Raw genomic sequence first — 13,793 nt, 5'->3', positions numbered from 1 at the left:
AATAGTCCTTTGGACCAGTAGCCCGCACTTCTGGGTTTCCTGCCGATATATCAAGACTTATAACAAATATATATAACAAATATGCAAAATAAATTTCTGATGTGGAAGATCAGACTAGACTACATCCACAGAGCATACTTATATGCAACAGTCAAACACAATGAACAATTTATTTAATATTTATCAATTTACTCAACCAATTTTAATTGATTTTATTTTAATTAAGGTTGAGGGTTCCTGCAACCTTAGCCTGGGATCCCCAGAACTAAGTCAGAGTGTGGAGGGAGAAGAGAAAGGTGCCGTAAATACGGACTTATAAAGTAGCAGTTTATAAATTTAAACAAACAATTTTATTTAAAATATAAAAGTGAAATACAATTTATACTTACAAGTATGTGGTTTTACAAATAGACTTCGAACTTGGAATCCTTACAAGAGAACTTGAGAATTGAGAGAGGAGAGAGGTGAGAGGTTTACAATTTGTTTAACCAACACAAACGGGTCTTACAACGGGTTCAGATCGGCATACCCAATACTTCTACATGACATTATGAAATAGATAATTTATTATATAGAAGTTAATAATATTAAAGTCGTTTGGCTCTGATACCAACAAACAACCGAAGATCGACCGACTTTAACTACTAATTAATAAATACACTGAATGGATTTAATGCATTTATAACAATATGTATGTATTGCATCTTAAGTATGATATGTGGCGTTGTTATACCAAGAAGATGACTAATAAATAGTCCTTTGGACCAGTAGCCCGCACTTCTGGGTTTCCAGCCGATATATCAACACTTATAACAAATATATATAACAAATATGCAAAATAAATTTTCTGATGTGGAAGATCAGACTAGACTGCATCCACAGAGCATACTTATATGCAACAGTGAAACACAATGAACAATTTATTTAATATTTATCAATTTACTCAACCAATTTTAATTGATTTTATTTTAATTAAGGTTGAGGGTTCCTGCAACCTTAGCCTGGGATCCCCAGAACTAAGTCAGAGTGTGGAGGGAGAAGAGAAAGGTGCCGTAAATACGGACTTATAAAGTAGCAGTTTATAAATTTAAACAAACAATTTTATTTAAAATATAAAAGTGAAATACAATTTATACTTACAAGTATGTGGTTTTACAAATAGACTTCGAACTTGGAATCCTTACAAGAGAACTTGAGAATTGAGAGAGGAGAGAGGTGAGAGGTTTACAATTTGTTTAACCAACACAAACGGGTCTTACAACGGGTTCAGATCGGCATACCCAATACTTCTACATGACATTATGAAATAGATAATTTATTATATAGAAGTTAATAATATTAAAGTCGTTTGGCTCTGATACCAACAAACAACCGAAGATCGACCGACTTTAACTACTAATTAATAAATACACTGAATGGATTTAATGCATTTATAACAATATGTATGTATTGCATCTTAAGTATGATACGTGGCGTTGTTATACCAAGAAGATGACTAATAAATAGTCCTTTGGACCAGTAGCCCGCACTTCTGGGTTTCCTGCCGATATATCAAGACTTATAACAAATATATATAACAAATATGCAAAATAAATTTCTGATGTGGAAGATCAGACTAGACTGCATCCACAGAGCATACTTATATGCAACAGTCAAACATAATGAACAATTTATTTAATATTTATCAATTTACTCAACCAATTTTAATTGATTTTATTTTAATTAAGGTTGATGGTTCCTGCAACCTTAGCCTGGGATCCCCAGAACTAAGTCAGAGTGTGGAGGGAGAAGAGAAAGGTGCCGTAAATACGGACTTATAAAGTAGCAGTTTATAAATTTAAACAAACAATTTTATTTAAAATATAAAAGTGAAATACAATTTATACTTACAAGTATGTGGTTTTACAAATAGACTTCGAACTTGGAATCCTTACAAGAGAACTTGAGAATTGAGAGAGGAGAGAGGTGAGAGGTTTACAATTTGTTTAACCAACACAAACGGGTCTTACAACGGGTTCAGATCGGCATACCCAATACTTCTACATGACATTATGAAATAGATAATTTATTATATAGAAGTTAATAATATTAAAGTCGTTTGGCTCTGATACCAACAAACAACCGAAGATCGACCGACTTTAACTACTAATTAATAAATACACTGAATGGATTTAATGCATTTATAACAATATGTATGTATTGCATCTTAAGTATGATACGTGGCGTTGTTATACCAAGAAGATGACTAATAAATAGTCCTTTGGACCAGTAGCCCGCACTTCTGGGTTTCCTGCCGATATATCAAGACTTATAACAAATATATATAACAAATATGCAAAATAAATTTCTGATGTGGAAGATCAGACTAGACTGCATCCACAGAGCATACTTATATGCAACAGTCAAAGACAATGAACAATTTATTTAATATTTATCAATTTACTCAACCAATTTTAATTGATTTTATTTTAATTAAGGTTGAGGGTTCCTGCAACCTTAGCCTGGGATCCCCAGAACTAAGTCAGAGTGTGGAGGGAGAAGAGAAAGGTGCCGTAAATACGGACTTATAAAGTAGCAGTTTATAAATTTAAACAAACAATTTTATTTAAAATATAAAAGTGAAATACAATTTATACTTACAAGTATGTGGTTTTACAAATAGACTTCGAACTTGGAATCCTTACAAGAGAACTTGAGAATTGAGAGAGGAGAGAGGTGAGAGGTTTACAATTTGTTTAACTAAACTAGTCCCGTGTCTTCACAAAAGGATAGGCTTCCTTTAAAATAGAAAACAAAAGAATCTTTACTATTCATAAATAGTAGTTGGTCTGCCACCGAATCTTGAATAGTGTTGACCTTTAACTGTAGATGAACAGTGGATTGTCTGCCATCGAATCTTGACTTTTACTGTTGAAATAGTACTTTGGCTTTTCCTGTAGAAACAGTAGTTTGGCCTTTACTGTTGTGAATACTCAAATTTTGAGGCTCAAAGAGCCATTTTTCCGGACTGCAAACAGTCCGGTCGGACCGGAGGTCATTCAAAAGTTCACCAGAAGTGTGCCAATATGGTACTTGAAATGTCCGAAAAATTACGAGGATCACGAAATTGGTCTCGGAATATTTTTTGGAGGTCCAGAACTCCCGAAAAAGCCTCCGGAACGAAAATAGAAAAAGGGGAAAAGGCACACGTGCCCGCCCGCGAGGGTGGGCATGCCCGCCCAGGCCAGGCGGGCACGCCCGCCCAGCATGGGCTGGCACACCCGCCCAAGCCAGGCGGGCATGCCCGCCCAGCTAGGGCGAGCGCGCCCGCCCAGCATGGGTGGGCATACCCGCCCAAGCCAGGCGGGCATGCCCGCCCAGCTTGGGCGGACGTGCCCGCCCAGACCAGGCGGGCAGGGGCGCCCGGGATCACGTTTTTTCCTATAAAAAACGGCTCTGGGGCTCCGTTTTGAGACACTCAGTCTGTGTTAACGGACGCTCCTTCTCCCGACGCTCTTTGCAATTCTTTACTGCTTTCTTGCATTTTTTAATTTTAGTTTTATTTTATTGTTGTGATACTTGGTCACTTAAAATTAAATCGAAATTAATTCCCTTAACGAGGAGCTTAACCTGGAGTTAAGAAGCGGTCGACGATTAAATCAGGTACATGAACTGAACTCTGCCTATTTAATTTTAGCACTTCATGCATGCTTCTTTTCTACTCCTAATAATTCTACAACTGCATAAATGCATCCATGCCATCATTAGGCAAACAAATTGCCTCAATTAAATGAATTTAGGCTAAATGCCCGATTAATTAATAATCGCGGTATTAAGGCCTAAATCCGACAATATTGGCTCAAAACACCTAGTTAATTAATAGCTATGGTGTAATTGCCTTTATTTCAAACAAATCCTGCTTAAGTCCAATTAATTAATAATTGTGGCTAAAAGCCCTTAATTGATCACGTTTTGGCAACAAGTTGCCTACAATTAAATCGATCTTTTGGCAAAATGCCTTAAAATTAATCAACTTATTTTGGCAAAAAGCCTTAAATCAATCATTTTGGCGACAATCGCCCAATCAACATCATTTTGGCAATTAAATTGCCTAAATCAATATTTTGGCTTTAAAGCTTTCAAATAATCACTTTTGGCGACAATCGCCTAAATCAACATTTTTTGGCAACAATTGCCTAAATCAATCTTTTTGGCTAAAAGCCTTAAAATCAACACTTTTGGCAACAAATGCCTAATCAAATCAATCAATTCTTTGGCAAAATGCCTAAACAACATGCACAAAGCATACACACACTCATGCATAAAGCATCCTCATTCAAAGCCCTCTAAAAGAGGCCTATCGAACTACGTTGACTTTGATCTTCCATTCAAATGGAAGTACGTAGGCACGTTAGGGATTTAACCCCGAGCGGCAAGTCAAAATCACATAAACATTTTTCATTGGTCCCAATTACATCATCTTTCACCCTGCAAAGCATTCGTCTTTGGTTAGTTCATCAGCATGACATAGTCTCGGGATCCACCTCGGGTTCGTAGACCATGCCTTAAACATTTGGGATAATTAATCTAGTAACTAGGTTAATTAAAATTGGAGTCACTTAGGGTTTTTTCCTAGTTTACCCTAAAACAATTAAACAAGGTGGCGACTCATACATTCACGTGCATTTCTACCTCAGTCACATGCATTCATATGCCATGATATTCGGGGTAGGGGTTCACAGTTTGGCGACTCTACTGGGGAATTTATGTAATCTTTTTGCATAATAGTGGACTACAATTGTTGAATAAACTAACCTGCCCTTCTTTAGGGCATTACTTTACTATGCTTTGTTTTGCAGGGTACCTTGACATAAATCGAGTGTTCTTTCTTTAAGAATACTCGATGAGAGGAAATTTGAACTTAAGTGACAAATTTGATTAAGACATTTAAATTTGTTGATCTATTTGCACGATTGAGAATCTTTTTCTCCATTGCATAAAAAAAAATGAATTTCAAATGAATTTCTTCTCTCTCTGTTCAAACTTCTGAGTCTGGATAGCAAGTAGCGCTGATCGGCAGGTCTCTTTGATTATGTCGACGGACAGCCAAAGCGTCCTCCCTATTACCGCAAACCGCCCCTAATCCTTTTGGGGGTGGCCCATGGGTATGTGTACCGCTGGACCCACGTGAAACTCTTTGTTTCACATGTGGTTAGGTATATCCATACTCAAGGTTCAAGGGTCCCTTATAAACCGATTCTCTATTTGAGTCATAGCCTATAGAACCTACCCTTTAGGACTGTATGCACCCAATGATGTCAATCATATTCATTAAATGGTTTATGGCGTGTTGTTATGCGCATTCACGACATATCATAGGCATGGGATAAACACAAAGAGAGCAGAAAAACACCCTTTTACTTTCAGTCATGCACAGTTGGACAAAGAGTCAATCTACCTCATATCAGTTACCTGATACACCAACCACTGTACCTAATCCAGCTACCCTTATCCTTACAGGTGCCCACGATCCAAGTGCCCACATCAGTGCCAGCCACACCTACAGTACTATCACCAGCTTCACCAGCTTCACCAGCTACACCAGCTTCACCCACAACTTCAATGGCATCGATTGCTGATATCCAAACCGTCATTGAACAACTCGAGGCCAGAATGGAGGCCAGAATGGAGGCCAGAATGAATGAGGCATTGGCCGCCCAAAGGATTGCCCTGATAGCTGAATTGGGTAATGGTAATGGTAATGGAAATGGGGCTTCGGCCGGGGGAAGTGGACCTGCTACCTCCGATCAGGGTCCTGCTGCTGAGCCAACAAACCCTACCCTGAACCTGGGCGACATGCCCTCCAAAACTGCTTCCGAGCTAGAAGCTCAAAGGATGAGGGAAAAGTTGGAACTGCTGGAAAGGTCTATCACTGCCCTGAAGACCCACAAGGAAGTGGTGGACATGGACTCTTTGTCTTTATTCCCCGAAGCCAGGTTACCAACTAAATTCAAAATGCCCAACATGGACAAGTTTGATGGAACCACTTGTCCTAAAACACATTTGAAAATGTATGTGGGTGCCCTAAACCCATTCGGATTGAGCAGTGAGCTCCTTGCTCAGTTGTTCCAACAATCTCTTACCGGTGCTGCATTAAGATGGTTTGTTAGCCTTGATCGGTCTAAGATGAAGACCTGGGAGGATATCTGTAATGCATTCAATTCACAATACCACTACAATATGGAGGTGGATGTTACTCGAAGAGAGTTAGAGACCACCAAGCAGAAGAATAATGAGCCTTTCTCCTCGTTCCTCACGAGGTGGAGGGCCAAGGCTGCCCAAATGATTAATCGGCCTTCTGAGCAGGAGCAGGTCGATATAATAATAAAAAACCTGCAGCCTGTTTACCAACAACGGTTGCAAACCCAGTATCTACCAACGTTCCAGTCGCTCATCGCCACTGCTACGAAGGTAGAAGATTTGATTCAAATGGGGCAACTGAAAGAAGACTCAGGAACCTCAAAGTACAAGAAACCTAGCCAAGCAAGCAAGGTCCACGAAGTGGCTAGCATCACCCCCACGAATCCTTTACGTGTGGGAAACATGAGGAATAATAATCAATCATCCAGAAGAACCTATACTGATCTTGGGATGCCAATCCTTGTGGTATTCCGAGAGGCTGTCAAAGCTAATTACATAAAGCCTTTGGAAGCGAGGCCACCACCAAATCCATTACCAAGGAATTACAGGGCTGATGAATACTGTGAATATCATCAGGGGCATGGGCACAAAACTGAAGCATGCTGGACGCTCAAGAACCGCATCCAGGACCTAGTGGACAACGGTTCAATTATTCCCAGAAGTAAGCCAAACATTAGTACTAACCCCTTACCAAATCACGGGGTAAATGCTATTATGGCTGATCAGGAACTGATCGATCCTTTCGAACTGTTCCTAGAAATGAATAACATCTGTGTCTTGGATTTGAATGACCTAACCGGAGAACTTGATGCTATAACTAGGAGCGGGAGACAATATGAACCGTTAGTTTTGGACAAAATTCAAAATAAACCCTACCAGAGGGCAGAGGAGCCAAAGGAGGACCCGGTGCTGTCACAATTAAAAAAGACACAAGCTAGGGTGTCAATCTGGGAACTTTTGGCATCATCCTTTCCTCATCGCCAAGCTCTTTGCAAGGCTTTGAGTCAACTTCAGACGCCTGTAGAAGTTAGCCCTGAAGTGCTAGTATCCACCCTCACCCAATCATCTAAAACACGAAGCATCGGTTTCTCTGATGACGATTTGCCCAAGGAGGGAGGCAGTCATAACAATGCTCTTTATGTCACTGTTCAGACTCGAGACAAAACCGTGCCCATGGTTCTCATTGATAATGGGTCGGCGCTGAATGTCTGCCCACTAAGGGTAGCCAGTTGCCTGGGGTTAGAAGAAACAGATTTCACCCCCTCTGATCAGATAGTAAAGGCCTATGACAGTACCCGAAGAGAAGTGTTGGGAGTTGCCACGCTAAAGTTAACTGTCGGGCCAGCTGTGATGGAAGTCCCCTTCTAGGTAATTGATGTACCGACTAGCTTCAACCTGCTTCTGGGCCGACCATGGATACACCACACTAAGGCAGTACCCTCGTCCTTGCACCAAAAGGTCAAGTTTCCATATGAGGACAAAGTTATTACCATTCAGGGAGATGACTACAATCAACTCAAAAAGCCAAAGGGCCAGCCTCTCTTTGAGGTCAACCCTAAAACTGCCAACCTACCCCTCTCGGGATTTCAGTATGACACTGTGCAGTTCATAGAAGGAAAGGCTGCAAACTCTCGAATTCTCTTTGATTTCGGGACAGTGCAAATAAACTGCATAGTGCCCTTGATGCTTAAGATGTCCTATCTGCCAAGAATGGCTATGGCCAGATCCGGGAAAACATAACCCAAACTGCAAGCCTGGGAGTGTCCGGTGAATGAGGGAACCTTCGGACTGGGCTATGAACCCACTAATGAAGACCGTGTCAAGAGAACCAGAGGGGGAAGGAAAGAGAGTGTACAGATACGGCCTTACTTTCCGACTTTGAACAGTTATTTCCGTAAATTGGGAGAAGCAGTTCCTTACTGTGGCTTCCGAGAACCCTTTTGCTGCCCAACCGCTAAGAAGATGCTGCCTGGGTTGGAGATATTCTCAGATGTCTGGGGCAACAGGCCCGAAACAGTAACTGAACTGGAAGCAGAAGACTTCATGCAGCCTAGTCTCTTTGACGAAGTTGCGGTTATCACAGGAGGTGACGGGAATCGAGACCTGCTAGATCTGATCAAGCCGAACGAAGGGTCTCTCACCAACTGGTACGCCGAGGAGGAATGCGCTGCTGATAAACCCCCTCCCGAGTCAAGCCTAGTACCCGAGTCTGTAATAAAGTCCTGTACTCAGTCTGAGTCTGACCCTGAGTCTGAAACCGAGTCAGAGTCTAGTTCCAATTCCGAGTCGTCTGTGTCGGATCTAGAAGATCCAGATTTCAAATTCGATGTATTCTTTGAAGACGATTCCGTCATAATTAATAAAGGCTTGCAAATTCTTGATTACCCTGCGTGTCTATCTTTCCAAGCATTTCCAAGCAAAAACAATCAAATAAATGAAATAAAAGATGAAAAAGAAAAAATAATGATTGGCAAAGAAGAAAATGAACATACATACATTGCATCTGATTGTATGAACAGGGAACAGGTCAGTGAATGTTTGAAGAAATTTGCCGATTGTTTCATGTGGAAGGCAAGTGACATCACGGGAATCGACCCAGCAATAGTGGTGCATAAGATTCCAGTATACCCTGAGGCTAAGCCAGTGAAACAGAAGCTTAGAAGGCTAAAGACAGAATGGTCCTTGAAAATCAAGGAGGAAGTTGCCAAGCAACTGGAGAACAAGTTTATAGAGCCCATTGCTTACCCAACATGGTTAGCAAACATTGTGCCGGTTCCTAAGAAGGATGGAAAAGTCAGAATGTGTGTGGATTATCGGGATTTGAATAAAGCATGTCCGAAGGACGACTTCCCCCTACCGCACATTGACTTGTTGGTGGACCGAATGGCTGGACACGAGATGGTCTCCTCGACTGATCTCGCTGTCGGGTACAATCAAATAATGATGCATTTGCCAGACAAAGAGAAAACGGCATTCATCACAGAGTGGGGAACCTACTGCTATAGGGTCATGCCCTTCGGGCTCAAAAATGCCGGGGCAACCTATCAAAGAATGGCAACAACCATCTTTCACGACATGATTCACGGAGAGGTGGAAGTGTATGTGGATGATATGGTGGTTAAGTCGAAAACAACCGAAGAACATACGACCGCACTTGAGAAGTTCTTCCTTAGACTTCGAAAGTATAATTTGAAGCTCAACCCGGCAAAATGTCTGTTTGGAGCCACATCCGGAGTATTTCTGGGGCACATGGTTAGTCGAAAGGGCATAGAGATTGATCCTTCGAAAGCTAGAGCTATTCAGGAAATGCCAGCACCAAGGACCGAAAAAGAAGTCCGAGGTTTCCTAGGAAGGCTACAGTACATCAGCCGGTTCATCAATTAGTTGGCCGATACTTGTGGTCCGATTTTCAAACTACTTAGGAAAGGAGTAGCAGTCAAATGGAATGAGGATTGTCAGGCGGCTTTCGACCAAGTCAAGCAATACCTGCTATCCCCGCCTGTTTTACAACCACCAAGGCTAGGAAAGCCTTTGCTACTGTACCTGTCTGTGACAGAAGAAGCAATGGGTGCCATATTAGCTCAACAAGTAGAAGATACAAGGATAGAAAATGCCGTGTATTACCTTAGCAAGAGGATGCTGGAATATGAGTTGAAATACAACAAGATAGAGAAGTTGTGTCTGGCTCTAGTCTGGGCCTATACCAAGCTGCAACACTACCTCTCGTCTTACACTACACACGTAATCTCTGAATCGAACCCCTTGAAATTCCTTATGGAAAGGCCGGTTCTTGACTGTAAGATGGCAAAGTGGGTGTCAGTGCTTGCGGCTTATGATCTAAAGTTTGTACAATGTAAGGCAGTAAAAGGCGGGGCCTTGGCTGACCTATTAGCAGAATTACCGGTTGAAGACCAAATGCCGGAGGTAGAGTTCCCCGACGAAGACCTGTTAAACTTGGAAAGTCAGGTCTGGGAGATGTACTTCGATGGAGCTTCGAACTACCATGGAAATGGGATTGGATTTGTATTCAAAACTCCTTGTGGAGAATACATCCCAATTGCAGTTAAACTAGACTTCGACTGTACCAATAATGGGGCCGAATACGAAGCCTGCATCAAGGGGTTAGAAGCAGCCTTGGAAAAAGAGATAAAAGTCCTCAGGGTTTTCGGAGATTCCAACCTGATAGTCTCCCAGGCTCTAAGGAAGTGGAAAATCAAGGAAGAGCGTTTGGTTCCTTACCTACAACGCTTAGACGAATTGGCTCAACAATTTGAGGAATTATCTTTCCACTACCTGCCGCGAGCCAAAAATCAATTCGCTGATGCCCTGGCCACTTTGGCCTCCATGGTTAATGTGGAAAGAGACCAAGTTATTCGGCCCCTGGCAGTTAGGCTTCAGAAACAGCCAGCACACATCATGCATTTGGTAGATGACAAGCCTTGGTTTTGGGATATACAAAATTACCTTCAGAACGAAGCCTACCCGGAGGGATCCACCAAAACTGATCAACGGACATTAAGACAGTTAGCGTCTGGATACTTCCTTACTGGGGGAATTCTGTATAAAAGAAGTTGGAACGGCTTGCACCTAAGGTGCGTTGGTGAAGAGGAGGCTCAAACCATTATGGATTCCGTGCATAATGGGGAATCTGGGTCACACATGCATGGGATAGCCTTGGCTCGGAAAATCATGAACCTAGGTTATTACTGGTCAACTATGAATGCGGATTGTGTGAGGCACGCGCGGAAGTGCCATGAGTGCCAAATTTTCGCTAAGCTGCAAAAACGGCCTCCGGTCTATTTAAATCCAATTGCTTCACCGTGGCCTTTTGCAACTTGGGGCATAGATGTAATTGGAAAAATCCACCCGAAAGCCTCTAATGGCCATCAGTTTATCCTGGTCGCTGTAGATTATTTCACCAAATGGATTGAGGCAGCTTCCTTTTCAGTTTTGAACGCCAAAAAGGCAGCGCAGTTTGTACGTGCCAACATCCTTTGTCGATACGGAACACCATTCGAGATCATTACTGATAACGGGTCTCATTTTCAAGGTGAATTCACTGACCTCTTAAAGCAAAAGAAGATTCAACATCATAAGTCCTCACCCTATCGCCCACAAACAAATGGGGCCGTTGAAGCTGCGAACAAGGCTATAAAAGTCATTTTGCAAAAGACAATTCAGAAACATAGGGCATGGCATGAACAATTACCAAATGTTTTGTGGGGATACAGGACTTCTATCAGAACGCCTACTGGGGCGACTCCGTATTCTTTGGTATATGGTATGGAAGCAGTACTGCCTATTGAGCTGGAAGTTCAGTCGGCAAGAATTATCCGGGAAAGCCAGATCAGCGAAACAGATTGGGCTGAGAATTATCATTTACAACTCTTGGGAATGGATGAGAAGCGATTGCAAGCGATCCACCAAGCTCAAGTTTACCAAAGAAGAATGGCGCGGCATTTTAACAAGAAGGTTAAAGACCGGAAACTCGAAGAAGGTTGTTTGGTCCTGAAAGAAATTAGACAGCCAATCCTGGACCCACGTGGGAAGTTTCGTCCTCATTGGGCTGGACCCTACGTATTGAAGAAAATATTATCCGGCGGAGCCGTCATCTTGACTGATTTGGATGGTTTGGAATTCACAAATCCGTGTAATTTAGATCAGTTAAGAAGATATTTTGTGTAGTTGTAATCATTTGCATAATGTAGAAAGAGCTACATTAGACCTGATTCTCCTTGGAAATTATGTATCGGAGATATGTAGGCAGCCCTCTTTGGGCGCGGTCTAAGCATTAATAAAAAAACACATTTCATATTTCATTCTTCTTTGCCGAATAAAAAAAAAAGAAAAGGAAGAACCGCTAAGTTGAAAACCCGAAAGGGCGGCTTAGGCAAAAGGGGGTAGCTCGCTAAGCTGAAAACCCGAAAGGGCGGCTTAGGCAAAAATTAGAGCCTGAATAAATAAAAGTTGGCAAATGCTTGGAAAGTTCAAACGCCTAATGACAAAGTCAAATAATCCAGAATCAAGCAAGAGAGTCCAAAATAACTAAAGAAAGTGTAAAGCATACATCCAAAGATAAATCCAAAGTCCCAAACGAAAGGCAAAACAAGAAAAAGATCATAAAAGTTCATAAGAGTCTAGGTATCCCGTCGCCTCCGCGGAGCGGCATCCTCTGAGTCTTCTACTGAACTCTGCCCAGCCTTGCCTGTCCGAGGGGCCAGCACAATCTCCTCACCTATCCCAAACTCCTCTTCAACATCAGGCTGAACCCAACCTTCAAGAACACTCAGCAGTGCAGTCCTCCTTGGTCTTTCAATCGGCCAGACAGCGGCAATGAACCAGGCCCGGTACTCGGGAGAAGTCTGAACACTGGTAGGATCGGGTAAAGGTCTCACCATGCGGTGATCTCTAACCCAAGCTTTAAGGACAGCTCGGGTAACACCAGCAGTAATGGCAGCATCAGTCGAAATATCATCCATAATGGGGACAGTCTGATCTATCCCCATCTGCCTCAAAACGCGCGAAGCGCAGTACCAAGTGCAGTGGGTAAGGCCTAGGAGGTAAACCCGAGAATGACGGAAGCTGACCTGAATAAAGCGGCTGATATTGTACCAAGGGATGAACCACAGTATCTCATTTGGACCTAATTCAACCAGCCACGAAGTCCATGTTTCAATAGAAGGGTGCGAGATCAAGATTTTTCGCATGCGATACTGGGAAGGATTGTCAGGAAGGGAGGTAGGAGCAGCCACCACTTGAAGATGATCCCTCAACCAAACCTGACTAATAGATCTTTTCTATTACGAAGAAACAAATTAAAAAGAAGAAGAAGAATGAGGTAGGATAATAGAAAAAAATACTTGGAGAATGATGGGGGAAACAGTCCAATATCGAACCCTAAAGCGGCTCTGTCAAGGCTTCTAATGGTCTCTGCCAGCACAACACCGCCAATGCAACCCATATCCTCCATTTGCCAAACCATGGGACAAAGCCGCAAGTCTCCAAAACCTGGGTCCCGGTTGAATAAGAAACCAGCCAATAAGCAGAAAACCAGGGCCCGCATCCTCAGCCTCATCCGGTCAGGGTCGTCCAAGCAAGTCTCTGAAAATTCATCAATCAGGGGCAGCAGAATCGCCTTCTGATCATCCACAATCATAGCCTTAGCCTGTGGCCGGCTAAACCGAAACAAGTTCTCAAATGACTTAACATACCCAACTTTCACCTCGTGCCTAACCAAGGGAGCATTGGGATCACACCCTATAATCGCACAAAATTCCTCAAAAAGAGGGCACATTTCCTCCATCATAGCCCCAAATCGAAAAACGTGAGCCTCCGGATCCCAAAATCTAATACAGGCTCGCAAAAAGTCCCAGTCAACTACTACGCCCCTAAGAGTGATAACAGGAGAAATTTCGTACCTCCCCAAATTGATCTTTTCAACTTTGGAGAGACTCCTGGTCCAGCTATGCATGCTATGGTTGTAAAAGGGATTCATGTTTTTTATTTATTTATTTATCCTGTTTTTATTAAAAAAATAATAAATAAATATAATAATAAATAAAATAAACAAATAATAATAAGTAAAAAAAAAAGAGGGGAGAGAGAAAACTGAC

The sequence above is a fragment of the Jatropha curcas genome, chromosome 8 (assembly GCF_041381405.1).
Source record: "Jatropha curcas cultivar XTBG-Jc1 chromosome 8, XTBG_Jcur_1.0, whole genome shotgun sequence".
Taxonomy (NCBI): Eukaryota; Viridiplantae; Streptophyta; class Magnoliopsida; order Malpighiales; family Euphorbiaceae; genus Jatropha; species Jatropha curcas.
This window is presented reverse-complemented; position numbering follows the sequence as displayed.